We start from the raw sequence: 22,686 nt of genomic DNA on the forward strand, positions 1-22,686 counted from the left end.
GTCCCCTCATCAAGCATTTTTTTCTTTTTTCCCTTTAAACTGATAGTCCTCTTCAATTGCCTTCATAGCATACTTTGATACAGATGGCCTCCAAAGTAGTGAAAACTGAAGAAAATATGGGTTTTTTTTTTTTAGAAAAACTAAGAGTTCAAGACCACGTTGATATGTATGATACTGGCCAGAGATTGAGATTCCTTTGCCATTAGTCACAGAGCACTCCTCTTGGAGGACCAAGGCTGCCTGAATCATTTCATTACTGATCATGTATCTCCTCACCCAGGCATGATCTACTGGATCTTCCTCACATTCCCACTATGGCTGACCACCCTCTGTAGCTGAGAAGATAACTTTAAAATGGAAGACAATGACAGGATTCCCCAAGGCCTAAGAAGGTGAGACCCAGCCTCCTATGACTCCTAAGCCAGGACCACAACCCAACATGGAGGTTGTGCCAGGGTGTTTGCCCCTTCCAAACAAGCCTGAATCCCCAATGGAGACTGCAAACATGCAATACTCATAGTTTTAAATGGTTCACTATGTCTGTGTGGATAAAAATCTAACCCACTGGTCCTTTAATGCACTTGAGTTTGGAACAAGATTGTAAGACCATAAGAGTTATGTTTTAATACAAATATAAATAATAATACTGAGCAGAAATCTGAGCAAGCACTGCTTGCTCAAATGTAATCATTTGGCACCTTTACAAGTTTGAAAGTTAAACAAGATCCTTAAGCAGTTTCAATTCTGACACAGAGTAGGTGCTTCATATAAGCTCATTAACTAATTATCTGGAAAGGAAAGAATCAAAGCAATTATACAAATACAAATTATACAAAGGAGCCCAAGAAAATACAAAATGAGCACATCAATGAAAGCAAACAAGGCATCTACATTTTTGTAGTAGATACTAAGATATTCTGTTTTTATTATGTTGAGTTTTAAGGCTAATTAATCTACTTCTGCATTTGTTTATATGTATCAAAGTAGCTAAATTATTCATGGTACATAATAGATATGTCTTAAGATTTCTATTGCTGTGAAAAGACACCATGACCACAGCAACTCTTATAAAGGAAACATCATTTAATTGGGGTAGCTCTCCTACAGTTTCTGAGGTTCATGGGAGCATGGCAGTATGCAGTCAGATGTGGTGCTGGAGGTGTAGCTGAGAGTCCTACGTCTTGCAGGAGACAGGAAGTCAACTGACACACTGGCCGATATCCTGAGCATAGGAAACCTCAAAGCCTGCCCCCACAATGGCATACTTCCACCAACAAGGCCATATCCACTCCAACAAAGCCACACCTCCTAATAGCGCCACTTTCTATGAAATTATGGTGGCCAATTACATTCAAACTACCACAAAGTAAGAAAGATTTTTCTGGCCACACATTAAAAATCATTTGGATTCCTGTACACTCTTTGGTTGAGGAAAAACCTCCACACAGTATGTCAAATCTTAAAGGGCTACTAAATAAGATAAATAAGACATTAACAGGAAAGAGAGTGATAGAGGCTCATACATATGCTCTACTTTAGAAAAACTTTTTTTTCCTATAAAATTTTTCTAGCCATTCTTTTTTTATTAAGAATTTTTTTCGTCTATTTTACATACCAAAGATTCCCTTCTTCCCTCCTCCTACTTCCCCAGCCTCCCCCTCCCAACCCACCCTCCATTCCTTCCTACAAGAAGGTAAAGCCTCCTTAAGGAGGTACATTTAGTAGAGGCAGGTCCAAGCCTCCCCCAACCCCTGCCCTAAGGCTGTGCAAGGGGTTCCATCATAGAAGTGGGTTCCAAAAGGCCGGCTTATGCACCAGGGATGGGCTCTGATTCTATTGCCAGGGGCTCCCCCAAGCAGATCATGCTACACAACTGTCTTGCTATGCAGAGGGCCTTGCCACATATTAATTAAACCACTAAACATACAGAATAAAGAAAGAATATTAAGAGCAGCAAAGGAAAAAGGCCAAGTGACTTATAAAGGCAGACCCATCGATGGAGACTCTGAAAGCCAGAAGGTCCTGGACAGATGTAATGCAGACAATAAGAGACCACAGATGCCAGCCTAGATTAATATACCCAGCAAAGCTTTCATCACCATAGATGGAGTGAACAAGATGTTCTACCCATTCTTTTTTTTTTTTTTTTTTTTTTTTGTTTTTGTTTTTGTTTTTTTTTTTCGAGACAGGGTTTCTCTGTGTAGTTTTGCGCCTTTCCTGGAACTCACTTGGTAGCCCAGGCTGGCCTCAAACTCACAGAGATCTGCCTGCCTCTGCCTCCCAAGTGCTGGGATTAAAGGCGTGCGCCACCACCGCCCGGCTGTTCTACCCATTCTTAAGAGACTGCCTGCTCTCAGTAATAGGCATTTATGCCATGAAAGCATGGGAAATCATGGTTTCTGAAAGTTGTAGTTGCCATCTTTAATCAATCATTAGAAAGCTTTATTTATTGTCCCCACATGATTTCAAAGCACCTCCTTCAGGTCCCCATCACACTGAGCAAAGATACATCACATTGTCCATGCCCTAAATGCTCCTTCAAAAAAATAACCCAATATGAGTTTTAACAAAGTAGAAGAATCAAAGTCATAATGGTACCTGAATTTTCTTCCTTAAGACTATTAATGTTTATGTATCATTAGTTAATATTCACATGAGCAACTCTCCAGTGTAAGTTTCTGAGTACTTTTTCATGCATTTTTCATTTTTCTGTTTGTTCATTTCATCTACTTTTATCTGTCTCTCAATGGTTTGCTGCATTTCATGACAAATTTGACAAAAACAAGGAAGGGAAGATTTCAATGGACCACAGTTCTGGTCTATCACCACTTGTTTGCTTTCCTTTAGAGTACATATGGCGTGAGGCAGAATTTCATGGTGGGGACCATGTGGTAGGTCTAGGGATAAGATGGAAGATCTGAGGATGATCTATAGGAATGAGTTTCAGAGAAAGGGTGGAGACGGAGGGACTTTCAGGTTCTTTTGAAGCAGGGAAGGAGTTCATTATTCATAGAACTTATTTGAGTTACAGATTTGACAAGTAATAATAATCCTATATTATAGAGAAACATCTGCTCAAGTGGAGTCGAAGAGCCAGTCAATTCTGTGAAGTCAGTAAAGTCTGCTGCTTGATGGCATGTACACAAAACCCACCAACTGATCTACTGAGCCTTTCACTTCTGAATGGGTTGTTTGGCATCTCGTAGACCCAGCCTATGATTATACTACCATCTGTATTCTTTCTTACATCAGGCTTATTTCAGCCACAAGTTATACATGCTGTTTTGAGAAGATCTTGTCAATATTTTGGTTTGTCTATAACTATAAGAGCGCCGTAGACAGTCTTGAGTGAACTTGGCTCTGCCTTGATAATTCTCCGTCAGTTCTGGCAGCCATAGGAATTTAAGTTCATGGTGTAGATATTTGGATTCCCCTCAAAATAAAAATAAAATATGTAAAATAAAATCTTAAAATAGGCTGCTTTTTTTAAAAACAAGAATACCCAAATTCCTAGAAATGGACAACCATAGTCAATACATGTGCATGTATAATTTTAATGTAAAAACAATGTGAACAGAACAGAATATTCTAAAGTTAACAATTGCTCGTGTTATCTTAGGTTCCAAGCTGCATGAAGCAATTGAATAAATCTTCCCTTTCTGAATTTAACAGCTCACTGATGCTTTTGAAGGTATAAAATCTTGTGTCATGATAGATTATTTCATTGAAGTTAGAAAACGAACTAAAATGCTACATGTATTTTTACCTCACTCACACTCTCACAACTCGGAGTATTACAGTGTCATAGTTCCTAGAATGCACTTATGAATCCTCCCTATCCGTGCTGGAATATTGACTGGCTTGATTTTGTTCAAGCAATCACAATTGCTAAGGTTTTACAAATGCAGGGGTCCAGTCATGTCAAAGATATACTGTGTTGGTCTGGTCCTCCTCCACCTCTGGCCATTACAACCTTTCTGCCTCCTTTTTCAGGGTGATCTCTGCATTTGTAGGGGAGACTGTGGCACTTTGCTGAAAGGGTTATCAATTCTAAGAATTTTCTAGTGGAATCTTTATGTAGAAAGAATCTTGAGAAAAAGGAAATTTGTAGTGAGAAAACAGAGTCAATTTATTCAAAAGCAGAAAATAAAGATACCAGCAACAAAATATAAAAGGAGGGACAATTTTTAGCCCAAAGTAAGATAGAAGTAAGGATGAATATATTACCAATGACAATAAATCCAAATGAGGACACAGTACAGTGAAAGAAACATATAGGCAAAAATTTCAAATAGTTTAACAAGAAAGATTGGAAACACTATTCCATTTTATATTTGCCATAAACAGAAAAAAACATAATTGTACAGATTGCTTAATATTGAGGACATTGTGGGGAATTAATGAGATTTAAAATGGGAACTGGGTTTGACTGTGGAGAAATGAAAACTGTTTGAGGAGGTAGATATGTTTACCAATAAAAGCATCGCATGAAATATTCATGCATCAAAACATATGTTGTAGCCCATCAATGCATACAATTTAGATTTTAGTTATCAGTTAAAGCAAGTTCTTTAAGAATAGCTAAGTAACCATAGATAATTTGGTTTATATATAAAATATAGAATTTAAAAATATTAGGCACCTGAAATATATTAAGCAAAGTCTTGTCCTCAAACACTTTATGAGATGACTCATCTGTCAAAAGCATGTACTAAACCTGCAGTGGAGTTCTGTTCCGAGCACCCAGATTGGACTGCTAGAACCACCTGTAACTCCAGCTCTAGAGGGATCTATGTCTCTCATCACCACAGGTACCTGACTAAGGTGCACATACCCATAATCACACACACATTATAAATATACATACATGTACATCTGCATATTCATAATTTAAATAGAATTCAGATGCATAGTCAAGTAAATTTATAAGAACTTTGGTAACTTGAGTGTGGTGGCATTGTGTTCCCCAAAATATTGTACATCTTAATAAACTTATCTGGGCTCAGAGACAGAACAGCCACTAGATACAAAGGCTAGAAAATGGTGGCACTCACACCTTTAATCCTAGCACTCCAGAGGTAGAAATCCCTCTGGATCTCTGTGAGTTCAAGGCCACATTGGAAACAGCCAGGCATGGTGACACATGCCTTTAATCCCAGAAAGTGAGCCTTTAATCCCAGGGAGTGGTGGTAGAAAGCAGAAAGGTATATAAGGCATGAGGACCAGTAACTAGAAGCATTTGGCTGGTTAAGCTTTCAGGCTTCTAGCAGCACAGTTCAACTGAGAGCCATTCGGATATGAGGACACAGAGGCTTCCAGTCTGAGGAAACAAGACCAGCTGAGAAGTCGGCCAGGTGAGGTAGCTGTGGCTTGTTCTGTCTCTCTGATCTTCCAGTTCACCTCAATACCTGGCTCAGGATTGATTTTATAAATAAGAACTTTTAAGATTCCTGCTACACTTGAGTGGCTAGAGATGTGGCTCACTGGTTAAGAGTACTTATTGCTCTTGTAATGGATGCAGGTTTTGATCCCAGCACCCAGATGGTGACACACAATCACCTGCCACTCCAGTTCCAGGTGATCTGGTACCCTCTTCTGTTTTGTAGGTTCTTGCATGTACATGATACACAGAAACTTATGCAGGTTCACACTCTCACACATAAAAACTTAAAAATATTATGATGAAAAAATTAATACAATTGTTTGAAAAAAATATTTCCAACAAAAATTAAATAAAACTTAAGACAAATACAAGAATAAGTGTCACCATCTTAGGATGTTTAAACAAAAGCTGTCACTATAAGTGACATGCAAATCAGAAAAAAACTTGCTCTATCGCACATACAAAGAACATGCCCCACATTCCTCTTTTTATTTCCAAAATTAAAGCAATGTATATCGCTCTTACACAATTTCGAAAAAGTCTCTACAAATATGGACTTTTGAGTACATAACTATAACAAAAGTTATGCCTGGTCAAGTTAGGAACAGTTTCATGGTACTGCTTAAATCCAGCTGCTGGTCAAGCCCTCTCAATTGTCGGATATGTGCTTTGCCCTTAGTTCATCGTTCTTTCCATTTACTCCTGTGTTTCCTTAAGCTCCTGAAGAAGCTGAATTCATTCTCAAGATGTGTCATTATGGATTTTTCTGATTTCTTAATTATGGTGTGAATTTTTTTTGCTTCCTGTATTCTTTTCAAATGAAAATTTAAGCCTTGGCGTGAGAGTTTTGGATGGAGGTGTTAGGGAAAAATACTTTTTTTTTCTTTTTTCTTTTGAAACCAGAACATTTATTTTATGACTGAGTGAAATTCCTCAAGATGAACTGGATGCTGCAACAGCTGCCCTCTTGGGTTTAGGTGTTGTCCCTTCACGGGATCCATGTCTGAATCTTCGATAGACAGTTTTCAGGTACCTCATCCGCCCAGTCCCGGTGGAGTTTCGTCTCTTAGCCTTGGCACTCCAGTTACACTTTCTCTGCTCTGGGCCGGGTAGCCACACTTGCCACAGGTCGACTTCTGAAGGTGGTAGGCCTTAGAGCCACAGCGGTGGCACAGCGTGTGTGTCTTATTGCGACGCTTTCCAAAGGATGACGTTCCTTTCGTCATCTTGCTTCTGCTGCGGGGGCCAAAGAGCGGAAAAAATACTAAATGTTACATTACAACCTGCTCTGGTTTCATCTCTATTGCTGTGATTAAATTCCCTAACCAAACTTAGGGAAGAAAGGGTTTATTTACCTCAAAACTCATTCATAGCTCACAATTTCAAGGTATAATTCATCATAGTATGGAATTAAAGTGTAGCTGGGACTAAAAACACCCATTCCCATCACATCCACAGTAGAAAGAGAGAACAAATGTGTGCATGTTAAGTTCTCAGATAGCTTCCCTACTCTTATCTAGAGTCCAAACTCAAGAATAGCGCTGTCCACCGTGGGTCGAGTCTTCCCTTATCAGTCAATGTCATTCAGATGGCTCCCCATAGATATGTGCACAGGCCAGCCTGGTCTAGGTAGACAATCCCTCATCAAGACTCTCTTTCCGTGTTATTTAGGGGCCCTCAAGTTGACGAAACTAACTAGTGCATATACAGAGGGCACCAAATCTGACTGTGTCTGTCAGTCATTCCGAGACTGCTCAGCTGTTCATTCAGTGTCTATTTGATGCACACTCAAATTTGCCGTCAGCACTTCTAGTGATATTTTCATCCGTGATTACCGTTATCTATGTTTTGAACAATGTTACCTATGCCTTCCAAGACAAAGAGACAGTTTAGAAAATTGAAGATGTTTCTCTTTAAAACAAGTATCAGCTCATCAATGTGTCTTAGTTTAAGACAAAGAGACAGTTTAGAAAATTGAAGATGTTTCTCTATAAAACAAATATCTGCTCATCAATGCATTTTAGTTTTTACCACACAGACCACTTTCTGTCATCAGTATTAAATTTAAATGGAACTTTTTAAAACTCGATTTTATGTTCAATTTTATTTTAGTCAGCCTTAAACATGATATAAAAAAATCACAAGCCAATTTCCCTTTTGAATTAAAATTCAAAAATTCTGAATGAAATATCAGAACATTGAAATCTAACCTGTAGAATAAAATTGAAATCTTTCCAGAGAAAGTTAATTATACTTTAAAAGAACTATATAATTCAGCTTGCAAAGAAACAAATACAGAAATGTTACCTAATAGATGAACAAAAGCCTTCATTAAGCACTAGATTTTTATATATATATATAATAAAAAAGAAAGAAAAACACTTAGTAGAGATTGAGGGGTGGAGGGAAATTACATTAATTTAATAGGCAGTAACTAATAAGATGATATTTAGCCAAGAAATGGTTAAAAATTGTTGGCTTTCATGTTGGTTATTAAGAATACTAAGGGAAAGGAGGGATAAAGAATACTAAGGAGAATTAAAAAAACAACAAAGTCATTATTTTATTTTTAACCTAAAAATACTTACATAATGTATAGAAATATATGCGTATGAACATACCAATAATATAAACGAAGTCACATCACTTGGGGTAAGAGTGCTCCCCGCAAGAGCAGCTGTCTAACAAAAACCCATGGTGCCAGGCATCCAGAACCTTCCTTTGACCTAGCAGTCAGGGGAGCTTGGGAGAATCCCAGAACAATGTAGGCCAACCAGAACTTTAACGTAAGCTCTTATTTCTTAAGATGCCATACACTTCAGACTTAGGCCATGAAGGAATCAATCTGGAATCTGCCTTAGGACTAGCTCTCAAAACATCCTTTGCTGTGGATGCTACCAGAGGAGAATGGCAATTAAAAACCCTACTCAGCTGTAAAGTGACAAATCACAACAGTGACCAGCAGGATAAGATACACCTAGGGATACAATAGTGGCACTTATCTTGGGCGTAACACGTAGCATCAGTGTCCACTCAGTAGATGAGAATTCTTGCCTGATAGTGTTAGCCTAGTCAACTACTGTGGCTGATGGAATCATGAATGTCCACGGAGAAGCCCCTACTGGCACTTTCCTAAGTCAATGTAATTCCCAACAGCATTCTAAAAACTTACCCTTGTACCCACGGGTTAGTGTGTAGCTCTTTAAGAACTTTCCTTTTGCAGTGGAGAGACACTATCACAGAAATCCTCAGCTGGTCAAAACTATGAGAATACCTTACTGTTCACTGCCCAGCTCATACATCTACAACAGAACCTCTACACCTAAGGCTCAGGGTTCATCTCAGAAAAGGATACAGAGGACCAAAACATCTGTTTTGTGATGGCGTTTTCTGTATTCGACAGGGATACGCCCCCGTGAAACCTCAGCAATATGGCTGCCTAAACAAGCCTTGTATACCAACAATGCTAGTGGACATACCAGCAAGAGAGGAGCAAATCTCGTAAGACCTCACCCCAGATGAAGAGATACAGGCAATTGAGGGCTGCTGAGAAAAGGAAAATCAGTCTTGTCCAGAAATGAACCTTCTGACAGTTTATCCAATCCCAAGAAGCCATTCCTAAATACACAGGTATGAGCAACACTAAATGGACTCAACAAGTCATGTGTGTATGTGTTCATTTTTTTTCAGTCAATTCTAAACATGATATGAAAAATATATGTATACATACAACCTACTGAGTTCATTGATGTGTGTGTGTGTGTGTGTGTGTGTGTGTTTATATGTGTATGTTTAAAGAAATCATGAAGTTGAGAGGGAGTGGGAAGAAGAAGAGAGGAAGGGAGTTGGATAGGGTACTTTGTGGAGGGGAAATGAAATATATGAAATTCTAAACAAACAATAAAATAAATGTTAAAAAAAACCCTCCCAGTTAAAGAGAAAGAAAGAAAGAAAGAAAGAAAGAAAGAAAGAAAAGAAAGAAAGAAAGAAAGAAAGAAAGAAAGAAAGAAAGAAAAGAGAGAGAGAGAGAGAGGAAGGAAGGGAGGGAGGGAAGGAGGGAGGGAGGGAGGGAGGGAGGGAGGGAGGGAGGGAGGGAGAAAAGAAAGGAAATACAGTTCCTCCTGTGCTAATGCTTTGTGATGTTAACACTTGAGCTGAACCCAAGCAGCAGGAGAAAAATAAAGAAAAGGTGGTAGTGGTGTGTGTGTGTGGTGCTCCAGGGCATACTCTTTTGTTTTGTTTGCTTTTTAAGACAGAATGTCTCTGTGTGACAGCCCTAACTGTCCTGGAGTTCGCTCTGTAGCCAAGGTAGGCCTCAAACTCAAAAGATCTGCCTGCCTCTGCCTCCCAAGTGCTGAGATTAAAGGCGTGTGCCACCTCCATTTGACACAGCAGAACTCTTAAAAGTAAGAACTTTGAACAAGACCACCTAGGCTCAAGTTACTTCCCTTCTTGATTGTTCCGTAAATCTATTCACAACATCACAAGAAAGTCAAGAAATCAAATGGAGATAATTAGAAAAGTTTTCACCAATAGTTCCAGTTGTGGACACCTGGCTTCAACTTCCACATGTAGGAATGAATGGCCATGAAGACATGCTCAGCCTTTATCCCAAACCATGGCACAGAACCCACGGGAGAACTACTGCAGAGCTGTGGAAAAAAACACGAATAACTCTTCATTCCTCCCTTCCCTGTATATTTCAGGTGATTAATAAGAAAACAATAGCTACCTAGAGCAAGCCTCACACCCATTCCACTTGAAATCCCTGTGACTGATCCTTGTAAGTTACTTCTGAAATGAGAAGTACTTCTAAAGAAGAGCAAAATAATAAAGTTTCCTTTTCAGATGGTGACATGTAGGATGTAGGTGTAGGAATTAAAGCAGAGGATCTTGCTGTAGGGAAGGACAAACAGAAAAATGGCACCAACAGAAAAGGAAAACAAAAACAAACCAACTCACACTGAAAGCTAGCAGTAGGTAATAAGAGAGTTTTGCTTTTGTTGTTTCTTTTTTTTTTTCTAGAGGAAAACATAAGGCTCACATATGTAAGCAAATTCCATTTGTAGCATTTGGTATTGAAAATAGAAAGAGAAAAATTAAATATCTAGTGCCCACGGTAGAAAACTGTTATCCAATGGTGCACAATTTAGAAATTTCACAAATGGCATCAATGAAAATTTTAACCCAAAGCTTTACAGTGGGTTCATTGTGAATTATTAAAATTAGCTGATCATTCACTTTTTGTCTTTAAACTTAATATACTTTACCTAGTGTGTGTTTTGTGGCATAATGGTTATACTTAAATTTTGGACGTATATAATTATTGTAATGTTTTAAATCTAGAAGCAATAACTTCCTAACACACAAAGATGGACATAATATCTTGTCTGTGTGGCTAAAATACAGTGCATCATGGTTATAATACAATAATGACAGCATTGTTGTGTAATAACATGCTCAAACACAAACTAAGGTTATATCAGAGAGAAGTCACGTGTCCCATGGATATTGACCTTTCCAGTGGGTCCATTCTCTCATGTGTAAGCAGATTTACCACCATCTCCATAGGAAGGAAGAGTTAGCTGTGACTTTGTCCCCAAGTGAATCTCCCTAAGAATATCCCAGCGAGCAGTTCCAGGACACATAAACACGAAACCAGTTCTAGTTACAGAAAATGTGCAGGCCATAGAGGACTTCTCTACTGAACTCTATCACCATCTATATCTACTCTGAATAATTGATCCCACTTTGTTTTTTTCCCTTTGCCAGAATTAGTTGGACAAATTCCTTAGTTTTTAATTTTATTTAATCTGTGGAGGCAAAGCCAAAGAATCTCCCCTTTCCCAAAGATAAGCCTTTCCACTGCATAAGTGCCTTAACGCTCTTGATTGTCACACCACAGCACTTGAGACCATTTGACTCCAGTGAATTAGTGGAGCAAGACTGTCTGAAAGCAGAGTGACTCCTCTGTTTAAGCACTTAAATACACAGTGAATAACTGTGCGCCTTTTTTTCCCTTCACTGATCTGCTGTGTCCTGAAGCAGAGTATTATTACAGATAATCTACAATGAATGAAAGACAAAGCATTCTGCACTCCAAATATGTACTTGTTTGCCAAGTTTCCCGAACCTGTGATTTTTCAAAATAAAAGATACAAATATTTATTTTAAAAATGATATAATTAAAAGAGGCTCACTACAGGGCAGAGCCCATACCACGCTGCACAACCCATCCACAGAACCAATGAACAGTTTCTGCAGACAGACACCTATTGTCAATAAGATTAGTTGAGCTCAGAATAGTGCCAGGAAACCTCTTTCATGCTTCAACAGAAAGTAATTTGTTTCAAGTAATGATGACTAGTTATATATAATTATCTGATTATTGCAAAAAAAAAAAAAAAACCTCGCCCAAACAACTTTAGTATGCTATGTTATAAGGTTTCATTTCCTTCTTGAATTATTTAATGTTTATGTAGTCCTGAAACAAACTGAACAATTCAAAACCAATTAAAAATTTTGCCCAAATCACTCCTAACTTGTAAATCAGCACAACATGGTAGGTACATATTAAGTTGGATTCTTTTTCCTTTTTTCTTTTAGAGAGCAGTAACAGTAGTGTCTTCAAAAATAATGAGGTTTTTCCAGAGGAAAATAGTTTATAAATCATCAGCCAATGAAAATGATTCATGAAATTATATCAATTTTAATATAAAACAGCATAATTCTTATCTCTTGTGTAGGTAGACTTTTAAGATGTATGAGAAAGTGAATTGCTTATACCATGTAAATGAAAATAATCATTCAGTGTCTAATACAGTCTTGCAAATAAGGAAAAATATTTAGATTCGTACACAAAGAAATTTCAGTCATTGTTATTCTTCTGATTTACTTGGAAACACAATGAATTAAACTAATATTATTTTCTATTCAACTGGCATAAATTAACTCTGCTTCTGGGAGCAATTCATTTTGAATACTTGCCCAGTGAGTTAAAATGCTGGAGGTTTTATTTCCTCCCAGGTGAGGTCACAGCTCCTTAATTAATCTTTCTAATTATAAGAAAAAGATAAGAAAAGTATCAACTATTTTATGATATAAATGAAGTTAAGTGTATACGTGATTTTGAGCTGAAAACATTTTCTTGCATTGACATTATCAGTGGTTGAAAGTATTAAGAATGCTTCAACTAGAAGTAATGTAAGCTATTACTCATATGACTTGGGTATAGAGAGGCATGCTTGTCTCCTGAAATTAGGAACTTGGAGAAAGGAAGGCAGTGGGTGTCCATTGCATGAGTCAGCCTTGGTGGAGTGAATCCTATCAGATTTATTCCTGCCTTGCTCCTCAAGAGTCTAAAAATCACCCATCTCTTGGTATTGCACATGTATCAAGGCAGAAAAGAAGGGAGGAGATTGAGATGCCAGCCTTGCCCAATGTTTATCAGAGCAGTAAAACCTTTTGCTAACTCTCAGCATTACAGCAAAATGTCTTTTCACCTTGTCAGAAAGGTATCCTGGGAGCTCTAGCATATTACCCTAAATGTTCCAGCCTTTTCTGGTCTCAGAAGCTAAGCAGGGATGGATCTAGTCAGAACTTGTATGAGAGGAAATGTGTTGCATGGTCATTGCTGAATGGTGGATTTTTGTTCTTATTTTTTACTTCATCAAGTATATAGCACAAATATGTTGAAAGTATTTCCTTTGGAAATGAGCAAAAGAGAAAAAGACCAGATTATTCAAATGACATTATTTTTTTTTAGCTGACATCATCTACCATTCTGCTTAAAGGGAATTATTCAGGGAATCAACTTTTACCCATATCTAAAAAGTGAAAATTATACTGTCTGTGTCTTAGAACTGCTTGAAGGTTAAATGAGATGATTTACACAAACTTGCTCTGTAAGCTGTTGAGAACTAAATGTGGTTTAGATTCTCAATGTTTCAGGAACACAGCTTCAAAGAACTTCTTTTTTTTTTAGGTCACACCAACTTAACCTTCCCTACTTATCCAGCAGATCTGTAGATACAGGTATACTTAATTTTTGACCTAGAGAAATCTTAAGATACTCAGAATAAGTGTGTGTGGGGGGGGGGGAGGCAGTTACAAGCACAAAAGCAATCAGAAATAACCTGCTGTAAAAAAAAATGATAAAGATGATTTAATGTAATTTGTACTGAGAATCCTAAACAAAAAAACCTATAAAATGATTCAGAAAAATCCTGCAAGGTAAATATAGACAAATGCCATTCAATGAAAGAAAATACTGATTAAATAGATGAAAAAATATTATAGTCTTAGGAAAAGATGGGTACAAATGTAGCTTGATTAAAAGAGTAATAATTCAAGTAGATTTTTAAAGGTATTTTGTTATTGTTATCAAGGCTGAGAATAAACAAATAGGCTATCACAAAGAAACATGAGGTTAGCCTCAGGTACCCAACAGTCAACTCCAGTGAACTGCAGAAAAATGTATGCAAAGCTGCATGGTAGAGGGGTGGACCCAGATGCCAAAGTAAAAAGTGTAATATATAAAGATCCAGCAAATACATTTGTAAGGGCATTTTAGCCCTGTCTCCCCATGGAAGAGGGAATGGAAAAATGTAAGAGCCAGAGGTTGGAAGGATTGCTCTGCAAAAGCGACTTCTGGACAGGACAGGACCATTGCACTTAGAAGCTCATTGCTGCTGCTGTTACCCTGCCCAAGACAAGCCAGTTGATATTCCACCATGGATGGAGGAGACTCATGAGGCCCCACACCTGGCCGAGAACAATTGCCAGTTGATGGCCGCTAGAAAGAAAGTCAGTTTTCTTCAGAGATAATTGCCCTTGGCAGGAGAACCGTGAAGAGTGTAGAATTGCATAAGGGCAGCACTAACTGGACCAAGTACTAGAAGGAAAGAAAAAAAAAAAGAAAATAGAAAAAAAAAAACAAACAAGAAGTTGTGATGTGGGATGGTCTGTATGTGCTCTGATTAGTCACTAAATAAAACACTGATTGGCCAGTGGCCATGCAGGAAGTATAGGTGGGACTAACAGAGAGGAGAATTGAGAGAACAGGAGTCAGGGAGACACTGCCAGCATCCGCCATGACAAGCAGCATGTGAAGACACCGGTAAGCCACCACCCACATGGCAAGGTATAGATTTATGGAAATGGGATAATTTAAGATATAAGAACAGTTAGCAAGAAGCCTGCCATGACTTACAGTTTGTAAGCAATATAAGTCTCTGTGTTTACTTGGTTGGGTCTGAGCCGCTGTGGGACTGGTGAGTGACAAAGATTTGTCCTGACTGTGGGCAAGGCAGGAAAACTCCAGTTACAAAGTTGGGCTGTTTAAAAAACAAAATAAAAAGCCATTGTGAGGGAGATACTGCAGGGTGGGATGTCCTGGAGCAGTTGGAGGGGAGGGAAATATGATCAAGTACATTGTACACACACATAAAATATTCAAGGAATAAATGAAAATATATTTGAAGTAAATGAATAAATATAAGTAAATAACATGCAACAAGAGAAAAGTTAAATCAAAAAGCCCTAAGTGGGTACTGTTTAGGTGATTTTTACCTACAAGAAAGATTTACATGCTATCAGAGACTCAATGTTGAAGACTGAGTTTAACTTTTTACACTTTGATGAAATAAAAATAATACAAGTGGCACAATTTTGTATTTTTCTAAGGGAAAGACAAGCAATTATAATTTTGGAGACATAACTCTAAGAACATAATTTATAACCTTGCGTTTTGATAATATTTTATTTCTAAGCTTGAAAATTTTTTAATAATGGTTAAAATGTAAACATTCTTTATAGTTCAGAAAATTCATGTTTTGTTTTAATTTTAAATTTAGCAAATGCTTGTTTATTAAGTTTAAGGCAACTAACTCCTCCTCCCCTAAAATAACAGGCATACACGCTTGGGAAGATGCGGTGATATATTGTGTACCTCAATAAAACTTACCTAGGGATCAGAGGACAGAACCAGCCACTAAATTAGACATAGAGGTCAGGCAGTGGTGGCACACACCTTTAATCCTATCACTTGGGAGGCAGAGATCCTTTTGGATCTCTGTGAGTTCAAGGCCACCCTGGGCTACATGAGAGAAACAGAACCAGGCAGTGGTGACACACGCCTTTAATCCCAGGAAGTAATATGGCAGGACGCAGAAAAGTATATAAGGCATGAGGAAAGAAGGACTCGCTCTCTTGAGGCTGAGGATTTTGTAGAGGCAAGCTAGTGGCTGTCTGTTTGCTTCTGTGATCTTTCAGCTTTCACCCCAATATTTGACTCTGGCTTTTTTATTATAAGACCTTTTAAGATTCCTATTACAGGATGATGCTCAATGGTAGAGTGATTAGCTAGAAGTGCAAGATCCTGGTTTCATCACTGCAAAACAGTAAAGAAAATAAAAAAGTTTATAAATATGTTGTAGCTGATGGCAAAGAACAATAAAGATGACAAATGGAAACAAAATTGTGAATAATTAGCTGACTTTAAGTAGAAAGAGTGCCTGGAAATATACCAGTCAGGCCTAACATAATCACACGAGTCCTTTAAAATGGAAGCAGGACAGAAAGTTAGAATGATACAATCTGAGAAATTCTCAATTTGGTCTTTTGTCTTTGAAAGCGAGAAAGTTTTCCAGAAACCAAGGGTGTGATGTGGCAGCCCTCAAACTTGGAAAAGTCAGGAAGTGGATTGTCTACCAGTGTCTCTAGAAAGCACTTTACACCTTTATTTTAGCCTTGTAAGATTTATTACCTGCAGGACTGTAGGATAATAAATTTGCATTTTATTAAGCCACTGAGTTTGGTAATTTGTTCTAATAGTAATGTGAAGCTAATACGTATTTGAATCTGTTTCTAAACAAATGAGAAAATAAGATTCAAGCTAAGGGCAGCTATTTTGGAGTGGCTGAATTTAGACCAATTTAAATATGATTTTGACACTTTCCTCCATGACTCAAAAAGATATTAATATATTTTTCAATTGCAAAGTCACATATAAACTTAATATGTACCTCTTTTGAGATATTAATGAAAACAGACCTGATTTGCTTTATTTATTATAGTGTTCTAATATATTTTAATGTAGCATAAACCAGTCAACTCAAATTCATTGTATATATCCTCTAAATAATGATTTTAAGAAATTTATTTCTATTGTCTAATATCTAATACTGTGAAGCTAATAAGCATTTTAATCTTTTATGATTATTTACAGAGTGAACTATGTATGGCAGCAATTATCAAAGAGCTAGATACATTGCAAGGTTTATTAGAAAAGCCATATTCTATGAGGAGAGCACAAGTGTGTGTGTGCGTGTGTGTGTTTGTGTTGAAATAAAGCAATTGACTCAAGTTGGAACATTCTATATTGAAGAAGGCACATTAAAGATTAGAAAATCAACATCTCACAAGTCTCATAAATTCCCTGAAACTTACAAGATTCACAACACTTTGCCCTTACCAAGGTTTTATGAGCAGTAAGAGCTTCTGCGGAAGACTCTCCAGCCAGTCAAGTGCCAGGGTTCCATATTTTGTGAGTCATAGCCTGCTGACTGGGGTGGACTATTAGTGAAATAGCTTTGAGTCACCCATGCTTCTGCAAGTAATCCCTCACCTATACTCCTGTAAATAACTCCAATAAAATTCATTGATTCATCAAGTTAGACTTTTATGATATTATTACTTTGGCCTCTCATTACTTCCCCATCAGAGATGAGTAGACCTTTTTTCATATCTCCCCAGGAAAAGAGTCACACAAGTGTATGTGAACATGTATCTGTATGCATGTGTGTGTGTGTGTGTGTGTGTGTGTGTGTGTGTGTGTGTGTGTGTATGTATGAGAGAGAGAGAGAGAGAGAGAGAGAGAGAGAGAGAGAGAGAGAGAGAGAGAGAGAGAGAGCTCTAGGCTTAGCAAATAAGTGTATTTGTCAAATATTTTTTTAATGTTGTAGTTATTTGCTTAATTCTATCCAACATTAATCAAAAATATTAGATTAGAAACCTAAGGCCTGGAGAGAGATTCCATGTTCCGTTGCTTCTTTAACTTTTCTGTTGAAATTCTTTAGATGGCCTTTAGAATCTAGTTCTATAGGAATTGATACAACTGATGGAATCTGGTAAAGTTACGTGCAAACAAGAAGACAGCTTTCCTCTGAGTATGCTGGAGTCATCACTTTGCCGTAATTTAATGCCTAGGTGGAGGTATGGATTTGAATTATTTAAGGATGTAGTCAACAAGGACAAAATATTGGCATTATTTTTCCCAGTGACACATTCTTTAGTCTTTGTAATTTTAGTTAAGAACCATAGGCAAATAGGGAGGAGGATGAATTTGGCTAAGAATTTATTCTGCTGTGAGAAGATAAGCAGTGGTGGACATCAACAGTCAGAACTAAGATATTTATCCCTCAGCACTGTGCTGAGGAATGAGGCTTTCAAATTCACTGAAGTTTGAGTTTGGAAAAGGAAATTCATACCGACTCTCTTCTTTTTCTTGAAGCAAGAAAATGATTAACATTCTGGCCTTTCCCTGTCTCTCTGTTTTCTTTCCTCTCTTTTAAAAGCTTCAGTCACTATATTAGTAGTGTTGTTGAAGTGTGGTGGAAACTAAACAAGTGGTATTTATAATTTTATGACAAGTAAAAACTAATAACTTAAAGTTACAGTAAGTTTTTGCAAAAATCTATCTCCTTGGAGGAACTCTACTTTTCTTTTTTTCTCATACATTTCTTCCCCCATCCTGTTCTGTAGTAGCCCTGATTTCTACCAGAAATTAAAATTCCTACATATTCCTTTGAGAAAATAAATATTCAAAGAATATTGTCACACTTGCTGAAAGTCTTTATATGTTGTTTGATTGGATATTACAATTTTCAACGTCTAAAAGGACATATACTAACTTGAATGAAGAAAATGTATTCACAGCATTTGGGGAAAATATAATCTGTAGAAGCTAAAGGGCTTGATTTTCTTGAATGGCAAAATATATTTTATGTAATTCTAGAGTTGACGCAAAGACAAATGAATATCCCCATGGTGTAATCACCTAGTTGAAAAATCAGGTGACTTCTGTCTTCACATTCCCTTTTAGCACTGTAAGTTTTTATAGTTTTTTTTTCTATCTTGGTTGGTAGATGAGTCAATGTTTAACTGGTCATTCATCACTTACTATATAAAAGAAAAGCTATTACCTGAAACTCATTTTTACAGTCACAGGCAAACAGAAATAATCATTTTCAAGGACCTAGAGCTGTTTTTTGAAAAATGCCATCATTTTATTCCTATTTTACTTACTCTTACTTACATGTGAGCCAGCTTGGAGAGCTGCATTCTGCAAGTTCCAGCCATAAAGGGTTTCTACCACTTTCCTTCAGCATCATGCAACAGGAAGGGATTGAGCTCCAGGGAATCATAGGTATCTTTCAGACTGACTCAGAGAAATGGATTTAAGGCACAAATCAGTCACAACAGTCATGCCTTCCATTCTAAGCTAGATTCTGCACATACCAGGTTCTGTGAGTACCAATGTGTCTCAGTGGAGAGCCATTGTTCTTCTTAGAACAGCCCTAAATTGTTTATATATTTAAAGAACTGTCATTTTCAATGTGTGGACTTAACATGTAATAAATAGGTTCTGTCTTTTCCATTGATGAGATAATACCTGTTGTTATATAGAAAGGGGGTTGGATATACAAGACAGTTGGACAATGGTCTTCATGATTGCAGTGACTTGAAAATTCTTCAAGTGCTCAGAAGCGAGAGCTTAGTGATGAATAAAGTGTAAAGGAGCTTGAGAGCCTCATAGAACCAGTTTCCAGCTCCCCTCTGCTGTTGAACAATGCGAACATAGCCAATTCATGTGACTCTTCTAATACGCACATTTTTTTCATTGAAGTTTAAAGGCATAATGTAATGGTTTGTGTACCATAGAAGCTAAATAAATGTCCACACACACCTAGTGAGGCACTTACAGCCCAATTCTGTTTGTGGGTCAGAGCAACTTATTCTGCCACATAATTTCTATCCCCATATTCATCTGCTCATCTTCATCCTCAGAGCTGGACTATGTAGAAATACCTAGGAGCCCTCAAGTTCTTTTCCCTTGATGTCTACAACCATGTTAGGGTTGGGAAATCTTCTTTTCCCTAAGGTTTTTCTGCATCCCCATAAAAACTTCCAAATCCATAGTTTTCACCAAGGTGAAAGGTCGAGAGAAGGAAGGAGAAAGTAACATTTAACTATTTTTAACTTTTGATTTCTTTTCTCTGATACTGAGGCCTTGCACTCCCATAGGCACATTGTGAATCAATAAAAGTCCTCCCTAAGGACAGAGTAAGCATTCAATGGCCCCTGAGGACCTTTATCTTACAAGATACAGTCAAAAAAGAGTTGCACTTTTAGATTCAATTGCTGAGGGAAATACAAAATGAGAAAAAGTTACAATGAATCAGTAACTTCAGTCAACACTTCTGTATTTCAGATGCCACTGAATTTGGGCACATTTGGGAAATGAAGATTGTGATGCGTCTAACCAGCATGCTCAGTATTCATTCTGCTTCTAGGCACTGCTGTGTTTGTGGAACTCTTGAAGCAATTTGTGGCATCCTTACAAAAGAGATCCTCATCCAAAGATTGAGAATTTCATTGGAAATCTACTGTAGATTAGGGTGATACCTGCAAGGTGATGGGAGAGTAAAAGACAAAGCATCTGTAAGCACAGAGACTGACTACAGAGTGATTCTTACTTGACTATAATAGTCAAAGTGTGGGATTTGGGGGCCCAGGATGAGGAACTGGCAATAGAAACAAGAGTACATAAAGAATATGGGTCCCTTCCTTTCTCCCCCTTCCCCTCTCTCTCTTCTTCCTTCCTTCCTTCCTTCCTTCCTTCCTTCCTTCCTTCCTTCCTTCCTTCCTTCCTTCCTTCCTTCCTTCCCTCCCTCCCTCCCTCCCTCCCTCACTCCCTGCTTTCTTTCTTTCTTTCTTTCTTTCTTTCTTTCTTTCTTTCTTTCTTTCTTTCTTTCTTTCTTTCTTGTTGCCTAGATGTTGAAGGAAAATGAAAGACTTAAAGTTTATTTGCTAGTGATTGGAAGGGGTAGAAAAAAGTTGCTTCTGGAAAAAATTAATTTCAGTTATCTCATACTGGTCACCTCTCTCTCTCTCTCTCTCTCTCTCTCTCTCTCTCTCTCTCTCTCTCTCTGTGTGTGTGTGTGTGTGTGTGTGTGTGTGTGTGTGTGTGTGACTAAGCTAAGCAAGCACATAGAAACGGTGGCTGAAATTGAAGCAAGTGTCCATTTCTGTGAATGGAATCACTGAACCACAAGAAATCAATGGCATACTTGCCAAGCCAAAAAAGGATAGGCTGAACCAGTTGGAGATGAATCTGGAGTCCATCAGCATTCTCTATAAAGAGTCTGGGAGCAAATATTCTAAACTACTTAACTTTTTCATTGTAGCCCAAGAATAGTTATAGACAAGATGTAAATATTTTGGAGGTCTGTGTTCTCACAAAATCTAATTACAGAAATCTATGTAGAGATGTCGAAGATGTCAAGCTGGATTTGGCCTAAGGATGTAATTTTTCTTTCTTTTTCTTTTCTTTTTTTTAATCTGATCCGGAATGTTAAGCTACAGAAGTCCTGAGACCATATGTGCCCAGCTCTCTGTGAAGCCTATAGTCTAGTACAGTGCCAGCTTAATGTACATTTGCTAAGGTGATCATTGTTGTGGAAGAATGACTTTGAAGGTATTTTGCTTTCTGCTTTGTTGTAGCAACAAAGAAAACAAAGACTATAAGAAGAACTAGGGAAGCCAATGGCAGACAAAAATGAGAATGGAGTATATCAAGTGCAGAATGATACAGCAACAGGGATACAGAACGAGGAGTTAAAAACTGTATCCCTAGCAATTAGTAATCATCAGAACAAAAGATCATTAAAATGTAATCAAAGAAAGGATACACCCACACAAAATACTCTGGACATTAGCTTATTTATTTATTTATTTATTTATTTATTTAGACAGCATCTCACTCTGTAAGGTGTGAGCCACCATGTCTGGCTTTCCTGAATGTTAGGGATAGAAGAAGCTTTGAGGAGTCTGCATAGCTTAACTTTAATGGTTACTGTTCTTAGCATTTTTAAGTTTCTAGTCAAAAAATATTATTTCTAGCTTGATCCAAATCTGTGTGCTAGAGTATTATAAATCTAACATCATGAATCTGTGAACTATTTGAGGGAGAGTCAAACATTTTTTTCTTTGACATTAAGTAGCTAAAATAACCAGCTTGAATAATTTTTAAGCAAGTCAGCTGATATTTGTCAAGAGTTTTATTTTAACTTTACCCCCCCTTAAATTTATGAGCTTAGCTTTTGTAAATTTCCAACTTCACTTTATGAAGTCAGTGACAATCATATGTCTTAAATGTTTTCTTATTATTATTAGTTTTCTGCATCTACTTGTCTTTCTCTGTAATCCCTGTTAGAGGCACTCTGTGATGATTTCAGAGGCTATCTTCCCTAAACATTCTTGACCCAAGGTAAATGCATGGACTTCTGATGAATGGATTCCAGGAGGAAAGCATCCATATCTTTAGACTTTGATTCGTAGTTTTTAATTCCCTTACCTTTCACTGTGGTCAACTGTCATTCTTAGTGTATGCAGTCATTTTCAACATTACAAAATTATCATTTTTGTGTTCAAATTTTATCACATGTGTATCACTTGATACAAACCTAGTGTGTGTGGTTTGTTATGCTTATGTGAGGGAGGAAAAAACAACACCATAAACATGTCTCATCATGCCATTGAAGCTTTTCTTAGAGTAATTGGAGCAAGAAGAAAGGAGGGAGTAGAAATCGAGGAAAAGGGTCTTAGCCTGAATTTTCCAAATTGGTTATTTATCTGTTAATTCTTCGTCTTTCCTCATCACCATGTCTGAACTGAGAAAGTCTTCCTAATGATAATAAACTGTGTCAAGAACAGATGGCTGATTTGATGTGATGAAAATAGCTGTGTCAATTGAGGGTATTTTTTTTTTTCCTTACCCATTTTGCTTTTCATCACTCTGGGGTTGGTGGTTCATGCATTTTTTTTTCTTTTGCAGAGTGTACCCTCAGCCTAACATAACATGGTAAATCTCTCTCCCAAAGCAGTTTGGGTCCTTTTCTCTAACAGACTTGAGTAGTGGCCTTTTATTTTTAAATAATTTCTACGTTTCTTGTCTTTTCAGTTTTAGTTAGGTTACTTTGGGAAGGATCAGTTTACAACAACTGTTTAGTGTTGGAAATTTT

General features: G+C 37.4%; 1 long non-coding RNA gene and 1 pseudogene across 2 annotated transcripts in view; one reads left to right on the forward strand and one right to left on the reverse strand.

The window, feature by feature from the left end:
• The window catches only part of LOC114686191, a 60,455-nt gene that overhangs the window by 30,614 nt on the left and 7,155 nt on the right, over positions 1-22,686 (forward strand). For both annotated transcript variants that reach the window (XR_005092280.1, XR_005092279.1), the window contains 2 exons: positions 281-392; positions 8,787-9,013. This is a non-coding gene — a long non-coding RNA (uncharacterized LOC114686191). The remainder of the gene's footprint in view (positions 1-280; positions 393-8,786; positions 9,014-22,686) is intronic.
• On the reverse strand, positions 6,147-6,752 carry LOC114686190 (annotated as a pseudogene).

This window comes from Peromyscus leucopus, chromosome 10, assembly GCF_004664715.2.
Source record: "Peromyscus leucopus breed LL Stock chromosome 10, UCI_PerLeu_2.1, whole genome shotgun sequence".
In the NCBI taxonomy this organism is placed as follows: domain Eukaryota; kingdom Metazoa; phylum Chordata; class Mammalia; order Rodentia; family Cricetidae; genus Peromyscus; species Peromyscus leucopus.